This window comes from Biomphalaria glabrata, chromosome 7 (assembly GCF_947242115.1).
Source record: "Biomphalaria glabrata chromosome 7, xgBioGlab47.1, whole genome shotgun sequence".
Lineage (NCBI taxonomy): Eukaryota > Metazoa > Mollusca > Gastropoda > Planorbidae > Biomphalaria > Biomphalaria glabrata.
In genome coordinates, this window is record NC_074717.1 from 21,484,680 (window position 1) to 21,498,517 (window position 13,838).

A 13,838-nucleotide genomic window follows, 5' to 3' on the forward strand; every position below is an offset into this window, starting at 1 on the left:
AACGTGCAGTGGTTTCCAGATCAGGCACTCCACCGAATAGTTCTTGGCGGGCTTTGGGGCCAGAGCTTTGTTCGAGTCTCTTGATTTAGTATGCACCATTGAAGGACATGGTCAGTGTTCTCAGTGATGCTCCACAACTAAACAAGTATAATCACTGGTCAATGTTGACTGATTGTAATTTGACAGCAGTCATAAGGGTAACAACTAGCCGAACTAGTAAGATCGTTTTAAAGTTCTGAAACATTATGCACGAGTGTAAAAAGTAAAATACTGCACATTAAATAAGTATAATTGTGGCGATATTGTGATGTAAAATGCAATTAAAAAAAAAAGTAAAATTTGTTTCAAACACTGCTAACATATGTGTGTGTGTGTGTGTGCGTGCGTGTGTGTGTGTGTGTGTGTGTGTGTGCGTGTGTGTGTGCGGCCCGCCATTCCCAAATTGTTTTTAATGCGGCCCTCGATACAAAAAGGTTGCTCACCCCTGTTTTAGACGAAGAGAAGTTTCTTTATTGAATATAGAACGTATTTAGATCGTATTGTCAAATAGTAACTCCTAGATCTAGATGATCCTCTTATCAACTGGCAACTTCTAGATGATCATCTTATCAACTAGCAATTTTAGAATCATCGGCAATCACGATCATTGATGGTGTGATACAGATCAAGATAATCTACAACGTGACATCCATTATAGCATCTTCATAAATCTTGACATCTGACATCAGGCACCATTGATTGAACGTGATAATAATACAATAGCTCAATAAATAAATAATACAGAGTACATATCTATCTATCTATCTATCTATCTATCTATCTATCTATCTATCTATCTATCTATCTATCTATCTATCTATCTATCTATCTATCTATCTATCTATCTATCTATCTATCTATTCGTCCGACTGTTTGACTGTCTAGTTGACTATTGTAAAAGTTGTCCGGCATTATGATAATTGAAGAATAAAAAATAAATATTTGTAGGGAAATAACTCTGTCCAACGTTTGCAAGACAAAAACATGGAATAAATTTGTGATACGAAACAAAATTTGTTATTTTTAGTGTTTTTTTTTACTGTCGTTTGGATCATTTCTTTGCAATTCATTCTGTCGATAAGCTTTTTTTTTTTTTTTAGTTCATGATTTTTCATACATTAACAAAATTAGAAAATATAAATTATGTCACACACATTCACCCCTATTTTCAACAATACACTCCTTCCAGATGACCCCAAACCTAATGGATGAACAACTTTATCAAGGAGTAATTATTTCTTTATATTAATTTGAAAGCGTTATCTTTAGGCTATATCTTTAGGCTATATCTTTAGGCTATATCTTTAGGCTATATCTTCTCAAAACAATCTGGAAGATTACTCTTTTATTTTTACCTCTTCCCTGAAAGTACTGAGTGACTCAGTTTCATTCCACAGCTGCATAGTTCCATAAAGTTAAAGTTATATTTAATGTTACAAAATTTACAGTAAAGTTATAGACCTTGCAATGTTACAAATATTAAAAGAAAAGTTATAGGCCTTGACAAGCATTGTAAACCAAGTGAAAACTGATTTCAATGGACTATGTCACAAGCCGCCTATATTTGGGGGTTGCCCAGGCTGGTTGTGATGGTCGTTGTATAGGGGGTTGGATCACTGGAAAACTACTCCAAGCCCAAGTTCAATCTTTTGACGACAGGACATCTTAACCTTACCAATGAAGCCCTATCCTTCTCTCCAAAGAGACTCGACACATAGGTATAACATAAGTATAACACAGGTATAACTTTATGAAATAACTTTGTTAAACTATAACTTATTTACGTAAGTAGTCTTATGTAGATCATCTAATAAAGTCATATAAAACAGGAAATTCGTTCCGGCGTAATTGACTTGAGAGTTGAAGAAAGAGGAGGCTAACAAGAGACGTGAAGCAGAAGATGTATTGAGGTAGATCTTGTTGAAATCATCATTTCATTGCTGTTTCTACAGACATCTACTTTCAAGTTGAAACTGTGAAATAAATAAAACGTTCTATTTAAGTTTGTTTTCAAAGCAGTCTGGTCAAGTTTATTTCACGTTTATTTCATTAAGTATTTAATCATCGGTTAGCTGTTTGGGTGTACAAACCAACGATATAGTTGCAACAGTATGTAACCTCCGGTATGTAACCTCCGGTATGTAACCTCCGGGCTATCAATACTATGACATGATAGCCGAAAAGAGGAAAACAAGGCCGTCCACGTCTGAAAAGGCGTCGCACCATCCTAGAAAACAAGGAGCGGTGGCTGAGGCAAAGCGCTTTGCTTCCGAACCGAGGAGAGTCCCGGGTTCGAATTCTAGTGAATACTGGGAATTTGAATTTTAGGACTTTCGGGCGCCTCTAAGTCCACCCAGATCTAATGGGTACCTGACATTTGTTGAGAAAAGTAAAGGCGGTTGGTCGTTGTGCTGGCCACATGGCACCCTCGTTAACCGTATGCCACAGAAACAGATGACCTTTACATCATCTGCCACATAGATTGCAAGTCCGAAAGGGTACTTTAGTTTACTACCATCTTAGAAGACCTAAAATCCGAGAGCACCAGCTGGAAAGAGGCTGTGGAAGGCGCCTATGGCCGATCTCAAGTGGAAAGAGCTTGCCGCCCAATTCACGGAACGGCGCTGGAGGATGTAAGTCTAGGCACTCATTCAACAGTTGTGTACTTAGCAATGAATTAAGCCTTAATCTCTTTATAGTGTATTTCAAAACATATAAACGGACAAACTCCTCAACACACACGAAATATAATAGAGAAGGTCAATCAGTCAAGTGACTGAATTAATGTGCATGAAAGTTGAAGGTGTTTACTTATCCCCAACCAATTTGTTTGTATCTTATACTGCATACAACCTGATGTCGCAAGGCAGATTATCGATAAAATGTTCTTATCTGATAAAGGGGAGATGATTTAGCACCTAGAGACCTGTGTTATGGAGTTTCCGCCCTTCTAGGGCGATGCTTCACATTGGACGTGCAGAAGATAATCAGGTTCAAACTGGTCAGTTTCTTTTCTTCCACTCGGCGGACATTTTTTTTTGGTGGTATTTTTATTTGTGATAATTATGATGTTACCTTGGGGACCTAACCACCGGGTTATCAATACCCAGTGCCAGTCCGGTGTCGCCGGTTATCGTCGCTGGTAACGGAGCGGCAATTAGTGCTCTCCCGAGCCGTCTGAGTCAACGCAAGTGTGAGTGTGTGAAAGTCCGATAACTCGTATATACCCCGGGATCGGTCAGAGTCTGACAAGGGGGCTCAGGGGCAATAACTCAATAAGTACTGAGAAAGGAGCAGACGGGAGTCCTGTTCAACAGTCGAGAAAAGGTTAATGTAAAAAATTATGTTGGAGCCAACATGAGAAGTTAAACTACATGACAGTACACCTTGTTTATAAAGTTTGTGTTTTTATTTTATTAATGATGACCATGAGTCGGTAGATCATCACGCCTTGAGGAAAAACAATTAAAAAGTAACCTAATATTAAACTTTTTACAAGCGGGGCCAAGTACACACAAACGACAATAGTTTCATAATTACCAGACACTTCCGGACCTGGAGAGATACATAAACAATATATGCTGTTTTTTTTTAAAAGTATTTTTAATATTGTGCTTTTTTTTTTTTACAATACCTCTATTCAATTCATAACTTCATTGGGGTTGATGAATATCGCTGAGAAAAGAATTACTAGCTAGTTGACCACACGGGGAAAACTCTAGTTTGACCGTTCTTTCATTTCTCAAGTAAAAAGTGAAATAAATCTAAACTTGGCTAGAGATCTAGATCTAGGTCTATATCCAACATTGGTTTGAAAGGACCATGTAAAATATAGGACATTTTGGATTTAATACCACCCCGCTCACTGGATATGATTTGTATTTGTTTAATTTGTACCAGTAATTGTTATTGTTAGAAGTGGTAATGGATACATCACATATAAGCAGCACGTGCCACTTTCAATCCAATGTTTCCAAACATACATGGACAACCAGTCCAACTCTCTGGCCGCCACGTGCGCTTCAGAGTTTGGAGAACTGTCATCATTGACTGGAGAAGAGACAAATAGTGATCAAATGATCCATCCATCCATCCATTCATCCATCCATCCATCCATCCATCCATCCATCCATCCATCCATCCTAGTGGCGCTACAGCCAATGGAGGGCTCTGGCCTGCTTCAATACATCCCTCCATTCAGATCCCTTCTGAGCATTTCGTCTCCACACCCGAATCCCAAGCTGTTGTAGATCTGTCTCTACATCATCAATCCATCGCAGTCGGGGTCTGCTTTTGGTCACCTGCCTTTTGTTGTTGTTTTTTTGCATGTATACAATTTTCGCTCCTCTGTTATCTGGAATTCTTTTAAGGTGACCTGCCCAACGTAGTCTGTTCTTTTTTTATTCCTGTCACTATCGGTGGGTCTTCATACAATTGAATATCTCATGGTTAGTGCGTGTATAGCACCATAGATTTTCCTAAGAATGTTTCGTTCCCAAGTATTTAGTAAATTTTTGATTGTCTTTGTATCAGGTCTCACTTGCATACGTTGCTGCTGATATACTAGTCTATCAGGTCTCACTTGCATACGTTGCTGCTGATATACTAGTCTATCAGGTCTCACTTGCATACATTGCTGCTGATATACTAGTCTATCAGGTCTCACTTGCATACATTGCTGCTGATATACTAGTCTATCAGGTCTCACTTACATACATTGCTGCTGATATACTAGTCTATCAGGTCTCACTTGCATACATTGCTGCTGATATACTAGTCTATCAGGTCTCACTTGCATACATTGCTGCTGATATACTAGTCTATCAGGTCTCACTTACATACATTGCTGCTGATTTACTAGTCTATCAGGTCTCACTTGCATACATTGCTGCTGATATTATAGTCTATCAGGTCTCACTTGCATACATTGCTGCTGATATACTAGTCTATCAGGTCTCACTTACATACATTGCTGCTGATATACTAGTCTATCAGGTCTCACTTACATACATTGCTGCTGATATACTAGTCTATCAGGTCTCACTTGCATACATTGCTGCTGATATACTAGTCTATCAGGTCTCACTTGCATACATTGCTGCTGATATACTAGTCTATTTGCTTTTCATGTCCATTGTTTTATATTAATGATTGCTTCCCCTAGTGTCCGATCAGCAGACTTTATCCCTCGGGACCCATCAATCCATCATGTTGCCCCGAACAGGATCCATATTGGATCCTAACCCCAACCATCCTATTGCACTCAACGCTACAGCACCCAAAACTACAGCAGCCAACACAATAGCATTCATTACTACAACACCCAATACAACATCACCCAACACTACAGCACCAAACACTACAGCACCAAACACTACAGCACCAAACACTAAAGAACCCAACACTACAGCACCCAACACTACAGCACCAAACACTACAGCACCAAACACTACAGCACCAAACACTAAAGCACTAAACAATACAGCACTAAAGCACCCAACACTACAGCACCCAACACTACAGCACCAAACACTACAGCACCCAGCGCTTTAGCACCCATTACTACAGCACCCATCTCTACATCACCCAACACTAACATCACCCAAAACTACATCACCCAACACTACAGCACCAAACACTACAGCATCCATCACTACAGCACCCATCACTACAGCACCCATCACTATATCACCCAACACTATATCACCCAACACTACATCACCCAACACTACAGCATCCATCACTACATCAGCCAGCACTACAGCACCCATCACTATATCACCCAACACTACAGCACCAAACACTACATCACCCAACACTACAGCACCAAACACTAAAGAACCCAACACTACAGCACCCAACACTACAGCACCAAACACTACAGCACCAAACACTAAAGCACTAAACACTACAGCACTAAAGCACCCAACACTACAGCACCAAACACTACAGCACCAAACACTACAGCACCCAGCGCTTTAGCACCCATTACTACAGCACCCATCTCTACATCACCCAACACTAACATCACCCAAAACTACATCACCCAACACTACAGCACCAAACACTACAGCATCCATCACTACAGCACCCATCACTACAGCACCCATCACTATATCACCCAACACTATATCACCCAACACTACATCACCCAACACTACAGCATCCATCACTACATCAGCCAGCACTACAGCACCCATCACTATATCACCCAACACTACAGCACCAAACACTACAGCACCTATCATGTTGTCCCCAATTCTCTAAAGTCTAAAGCGTTCCACAAAACCTTTTGTCTGTAAGTCTGAGTGTATAGTTCACACCGAACTGAATGCTAACACCCAGCTTGGTGGTGAAATTCATCCTGTGCAGGCCAGTACCTCTTCTACATGTCAATTTACTAAATGAACAATGTCACCCCCTCCCCCTCTTTCTTTCTAAACAGTCAACTACGCGTTCTTTCCCATTGGGGACTGCCTCACGTCAGTCGTTTCTTCTTTTCCCACCCACTTTCGATCGTGGCCCCGCCTTTCGCTTCTCGCTGACAGCTGATGACTCGCCCTGCCTTCACTCGCGCTCTACGATCGCCATTAGTTATCTGGTCAAAAGTGGGCGTTTAAAAAGGAACACAGCGGCACACCAAGGAACGAGAAAATGGAGGGGGGGTATAGGGAACCTTTCTCCTCTTACACTTCCACTTATCTCTCCTTCCCAAGACCTTTTTCTCGTTTTCAAAAGAATGAGGATAGAAAGTATGTATTTAAAAAAAAATGCCAATAGCGCCCTCCCCGTTTCTCCCCTCAAAACATCGTCCCGGACACGAAGATTGACAAGAGGCCGTCTCTCGGGACAGCGACGTTGGCTGGGAATGCTCCACAGTTCGTTCTTTCAGTTCCTTCATCGGACCGCCCCCCTACTCTGCACCGACACCAGCAGTCGCCAGTCCAATGTAAACACACTCAGGAGTACGAGAACATTGTTCCCCGAGTTCTGCCTCTGACGACATTACAACTTGTTCCACTTCCAGGAGCTCTGAGATGAATTCTTGAGTTTGTTGTCAAGTCTTCTGCTTGCGATTGTGGCTTGGTTTAAAGTCTAAACAGCCAAAAGAATCGTGTTCAGAACTAGTGTCGCGATCCAGTGAACTTTCCTGTGTCCTCAGGTTCAACGGAAGTCTTGCTAAGTAGCGACAATTGTTCTTTCACCTTGATGATTTCAAATACATTCAGTTCAAACAATTCATCTATATTTGACTTATTCGTGGATTTGATCTTTAACCAAACATTGGACATTTCGGATGATACGCGTTACTGTTCAGGTACGTTTGAACTTGATCAAATCTATACTTGCTCTACAAACGTATCTTGCAATATTATCATTCTAATTGTAATAGAAGTGACTCATTTATAGCGTAGCTACATTTATAAGAGTATATACAGTTTATATAACTACACTATATAGACAGAGGTCTATAAGACTATCGTAACAAAATATTTTCATCAAAAATTGAAAACTAGAATCTCCAAGATTCAGACTTGTCTTTTAATGCCACATTGTATTCATTTGTAATCAGCTAACAGCGCCAGGCTACAATTTGAAAAAAAAACACAAAACCAAATCATCGTCAAAATTTGCATGTTATAAAATGTTGTAAAGAGAATGAAGCGAGTCCTAACCCAGGTCTACACACTGAGTAGCACTACTCTACCTGACAGGTTCAAATTGGTCTACAGAACACGGCCATGTTTTAACTTACAATATTGTGATGTACAGAAATAGACCAAACATCTTTTTTTTTTCACATACGGTACGCAAAGAATTTGCAGTCAAATTTATTTTAATTTTCAACGCCTATTGTTATAATATCTTTGTATTGGAAACACTAAACATTAAAATAGATTGACTCAGTACACCATCATTTCTTCTTGCACTAAAAAAATAATGCTTCTATGTGTGTGTGTGTGTGTCCGTGAGATAAGTAGGCTACAAAAAGTTGTTTTTTTTTAATTAATAATAATAATAATAAAATATCTTCCTGGCTCTATTACTATATCTTGCACTTATTTGACATGAAAAGAAGAGAGATGTTATTGTCAATCAGACTCCGTGATCCAGTCAGACTCTACCAACATGTAATACTGTTATGTCTAAGTAGCACAGGACAAATGTAAGGCATACAGGTTCAAACAACAGCTTGGCCATCAAACAACAGCTTGGCCATCAAACAACAGCTTGGCCATCAAGGTTAGGGAGGATGTGTTCGAGCATTGACGGTTGTTTTTTTTCGTTAAGTGAAACAAAATATTTGTAATCCTCTTAACTGTGTTCATTTAGATCTTTGTGTGGGTGTGTGTGCGTTTATTCTGCCGCAGTAGCACTTTATTAGTATTATTGTTCATCTTCTAGTTACCACTACTCCTATTATATCTCTCCCCTCCTAGAGTGTCAGGACAATTGTAAAGATCTTCTATTGCTGTCAATAGTTCACAATGTGTCAAGTCTCCAAATCATGGTACAAATGAGTGCTACTGTCTACACTGGTGTCTACTCTAATGTCTATTCTGGTGTCTAGACTGGTCTTAACATAAAATAATGTGAACTTCTAATGAGACTTTTAACGTGGGCCCACTTAACATAGACCAGAACTGTGTGGCGAGTGAGTACATAATCGTTGTAAATGGAATGGGTTCCATCCCAATGCGTTTGTTTTTGTTCAATGCGCATTACAACCTAAATATTCTTCAAAGGCATCTAACTTTAATTTAGACTTTTTTTTTGAGGGACCAGTTAGTGTAAGCAAATAATTTGATACCATCGCCACTCATTGTACGAAAATTGAATGTTTTTAAAAGTCTGTGAGATCACAGAAAATATTGCGTGTCAACATCATCTTCCAATGTCTGTGTTCAGATTTTGTTTCTGATAGAAGTCACATCAATTAGACTGAGCTTTCTTCAGTAATGAAATTGGAGCTATTTCTTTAGAAAATAAAATTTCATTAACGAAATACTTTTCAACATTTCAATGACTCCAGACTTACAATTAGAAAGTCAAGAAAAGTTGTTGTTCTTGTTTGTCCTCCCTAAAAGAAGGAGTAGAAGAAAATGACATTAAAATTCGGCCCCCCAAACAACCTTCTGTAAACCATTTCTATTTCAATGAGCCACCTTACTAAACCTTTATACATTTATGACCTGTATACAAGTAGAAACGTGAGGACCTAATTCTCTTTTGATTCGAAACCTCTGTACTTTATAGAGAGAAATAAATATTTATCTGATGGTATTTTTGTAACCCAGTATCTCGTAGGTAGTATTTCTATAAATATGTCTATTATCAATTAATCTATCTATCTATCTATCTATCTATCTATCTATCTATCTATCTATCTATCTATCTATCTATCTATCTATCTATCTATCTATCTATCTATCTATCTATCTATCTATCTATCTATCTATCTATCCATCTATCTATCTATCTATCTATCTATCTATCTATCTATCTATCTATCTATCTATCTATCTATCTATCTATCTATCTATCTATCGTGTATTTCTTTAACATATTTAAAGTCTATAAATTGTTCTTCAATACTCGTTATACACTTACTTGATTTATTAACCTACATATAACAATTATTTGGGTTTCCAGCTGATTAACGTAAACATTACCTTGGTTATAAACTATTTGATTCTTAATTAGCGCTATGTCGAGTTATTGAACTAGATTTTTAAATCCCGCAACGAGTTTAGTAAACTGAAGAAGTTTAGATCTAAATTATTTGTTTGGAAAAGTTACCAAGAATCCTTTCACAATTCTTACGCCATTGTTTCCTGGTCCCGTATAATATTAGTTATAACTACACCTTATATAGACATCAGTCTCATTGGGCGAGAAATCTACACTTCTTTAAGTCCAAGACTTCACTTTCAACAAACGATCACTTTTGTAATGATTGTTATATAGTAAAAATGTCCATCACTCAATAATGTTGTCTACATCGGTCTGTAGATCTATAAGTCTGATATAAACTGTTCAACGTTACAGTGTCAAATAGCGTTATATTGAAAATATTGATATATAAGTAGAACAAAGATAGAAGAATGACCATGACATGCTAATAACGTCAGGAAATGACAAAAAAAAAAGTGTTACTAATAAGTCTCACTGACCATGATAGTAAAGGCTGGATAATTAAGAGAGTTTACGCTACACACAAACTCGTAGGCGACACTGAGGATCAGTCGGACACTCATATTGTGTAACACACAAAATTACAACTATAACATACATGTGTTGCGAGTTACCGAGTCAGAAACCCCATTGACAACGAAAAACATGCTGAGAATTACTCCCTTAGAGCACGTGAGAGGAAGCGAGCAGTGAGTCTTAAGGTTGCCTTGTCCCCGTACAAGGACAGCCTCTGTGTCGTACATGAACCAGTAATCTCTCTATCTATAGTTTGTCCCAATCGTCCTTCGTGCAGAACTCTGCATTCGTAAAGAATGTGTTCTATTGTTTCATCGTCCTCCATGCAATGGCGACACCGTGTGTCGTAGTTCTCCTTCCATCGTCCGAGGTAAGCACCAATTGGACAATGGCCGACCCGGAACTGGGCTAGGACTGCCTGTTCCGCACGATTAAGTTGCCACCATGCATCCCTTCTGTCTGGTCTCCTCATTGCCCGATAAAGCTCACGCCCCTTGTCCGAAGAATCCCAGCTGTCGTGCCAAAGTGTCAACATGCGCTGGTTGACTAGGGATCGTACACTTTCATATGAGTACGGTTCATCATTTTCGAGCGCCGTTGCGACCGCGGTTTTCGCGAGCTGGTCAGCCAAATCGTGGCTGACCACCCCACAATGGGCGGGCACCCATTGCAAAGTAACGTTCACGCCGAATCGTAGGAGACGCCCTCCGACCGTTAGGACGTCCCATACCCTTCTAGCACCTTCATCCAGCCGTTCTATGGCCTCCAGCGCGGCCACCGAGTCCGTGAAAAGGACTATGTCGTGCGCTGACGCAGTCCCGTTACGTACCATCGTAGCCACCCAGTCCAGTGCTTGGAACATTGCTTCGAGTTCAGCCTCGAGGCTGCTTTTCTGCTGACAGGATCCACTGAGCTCGTCACTTTCGGGATTGCCAGAGAGTCGAACTACCGCTCCGTACCCAGCTTTCACAGTTCCCTCGAGCGTCCGCACAGAACCGTCTGTGTAGATGGTGGTTACTCCGGCTGGATATGATGCGATAGTCTCTCTGGCTGCTTGTAGTAGCCGTGTGGTTGGACTCTGCTTCGTCACCACTGGGTCAAGTAGGCTCTTCCGTATCGTCGGCATGCCGAGAGCCTCCATCGGGAAGATAGAACCGGACGGGGAAAGAGCAGCCCGCTCCACCGGCAGATTCGCCTCTCTGACCAGCCCGCGTGCCACATGCATGAAACAAGGCCGGTTTTTGAGACGTCTCCTACCCTCCCAGTTGTCGACCAGACTTCTGAGTGGGCATCCATCTTCCAGCCGCATATATCTCTCGTGAGCTAGTATGACGGCTCGTTCTCTGCGCAATTTCAACGGTGGGATGTTTGCCATAACTTCGCCAGCGGCAATTGGCGTTGTCCTAAAGGTTCCACAGATTAGTCTTAAGGCTTGGTTCTGAACAGAGTCTAGGCTTGCTAAGGTCGTTTGCGAGGCCCAGACCTGAACAGGAAGACTGTAGTCCATGTGAGAGCGTACTGCACCCATGTACAGTCCTCTCAGCACGTCAGCTCTCGCTCCCCACTTCGTTCCAGCTAGTTTCTTTACGATATTCAGCTTCTCGGAAGCTGTTTCTTTTACCTGCTGGATATGATCGCACATAGTCAGTTTCTGATCGAGAATTACTCCAAGGTACTTGGGCTTTTTATCCCATTCCAGAATCTTGCCATCCATTCTAAGCTCGACAGGTTCCTTCAATATATCACGGCCCAGCGTAAACCATGAGTAAACCGACTTCGAGTGGTTTACCTCAAGGTTCCACATTCTGGCGTAACAGGATATAGTTGTTAATGCCTGCTGGAGAGTGTCAATGAGTTGTTGACGGTCTCTCCCTGACTCCCACAACACGATATCATCTGCAAACAACAGCTTCTGACATTTCAAAAGAGCCGGCAAGTCGTTGATAAAGACCAAAAACAGCGTACAGCTGAGTGCCGATCCCTGCGGCACCCCCTGCTCAAGTGGAAGTTTCCTCGACAAGTGCTTACCAACACGAGTCTGTACCGTTCTTTCCGTGAGGAAATTTTGGATCCACCTAAGCATATATGAACCGACACCTAAGTTCATCAGTTTCAACAACAAGCCGGGCCTCCATACTCTGTCATAGGCCTGCTTGAGATCGATAAATACCGCTAGCGTCGACTGACCAGGTCGATTTGTGTTGCCCCACTGGAAGCCATCCGCCACTTTCTGCATGAATAACGTCACTTGATCGATCGCATTTCGTTGCCTCCTGAACCCGCCCTGTTCAGGAGCAATGAGACCCTTCGTTTCTAGAAACCATGTGAGCCTTCTGTTGACCATGCGTTCGGCCGCCTTCCCGACGTTGGACGTCAACGAGACGGGTCGGTAGCTTTCTGCACGATCTGGGATTTTCCCCTTTTTGAGCAGGGGAACAATCGTTGCCACTCGCCAAGCCTTGGGGAAATCCCCCTTAGTCCAAGTACGATTGATCAAATCCAACAGTTTCCTTCTGCCTATGGGACCGAGATGTTTCAGCATTTCGTTGCTGATCCCATCTGGCCCCGGTGCCTTGCGCAATTTGCACTTCCGAAGTGCAATTTCTAGCTCTCCGTAGGTAAAAGAGTTGATGAATGTGCTCGTCTCATCCTCACCATAGACATATCTGCGTTTCGCTTTCGCCTTCCTGATGCTGTCTAGAGCTTTCGACACTTCGCTCCTTTCACCCGTCCTAGAGATGGCCGCAAAGGCATGGTTTAGAGCGTCCGACCGTTTAGAGTCAGTGACCACCAAGCCTTGGGCCGTTTGCAGGGGCGCAGCTGCTTTTGGTTCTTTCGCCCTGGTTAGGTTATTGAGAAGTTTCCATGCCTGTCGTCCGTCCGCAAGATCCAGGTTAGCACATGTCTTTGCCCACTTCTGTCTCGTACCCTCCGCAATGGCTTCCTTTACCTCCGCCGTTAGCTTGTTGTAAGCTCTTCTGGTTTCATCGGTTTTTCGACGACTATGCTGCCTGCGTGCAGCCCGCCTTAGTCGGATTAGGCGTGCCAGTGCGGGAGACCAAAAGTGACTAAACTTGCGCCCCCCGTAGGACCTTGGGATAGCTTTTCGAGCAGCACCTAAGATGGCTTCGACAAAGAGTCCGTAAGTCCGGTTAATGCAATCTGCTTGGATATCCAATCCGTCCAGAGCTACATCCGATGCACTCCTAAACAGATCCCAGTTAGCACGTTTATACACCCATTTTGGTTCTGTATATGGGGTACTCACGCTGAGCTTTCCGAGTTCGATTGTGACCAAGACCGGCAGATGATCACTCCCAACGTCGTTGAGCACGTCCACTCTTGACTGTGACCTTAAGTCAGTTGACACCAGGGACAAGTCTGGCCGCGACATACCCCCATGCCCGGTGTGCAGAAAGGTCGGGGGGCTGTCTTTGCCCTGCAAAACAACCAGATTTGTTTCGTCACATATCTCAAGTAGTCGGCGCCCTCGGACATCGGAGTCCGCGCATCCCCACATTGGGGACTTAGCGTTAAAATCACCCGCAACGATCATCCTTGTACCAAAAGGCTCTTGCAGTTTGAAT

At 41.9% G+C, this 13,838-nt stretch overlaps 1 protein-coding gene across 1 annotated transcript in view; it reads left to right on the forward strand.

The window, feature by feature from the left end:
- The first annotated feature begins 6,869 nt into the window (after window positions 1-6,869).
- Window positions 6,870-13,838, forward strand: part of LOC106070137 (T-box transcription factor TBX20-like) — an 85,208-nt gene continuing 78,239 nt past the window's right edge. Inside the window, exon 1 of the mRNA XM_056035371.1 lies at window positions 6,870-7,357. The gene's annotated coding sequence lies outside the window, so the exon portion shown is untranslated. The remainder of the gene's footprint in view (window positions 7,358-13,838) is intronic.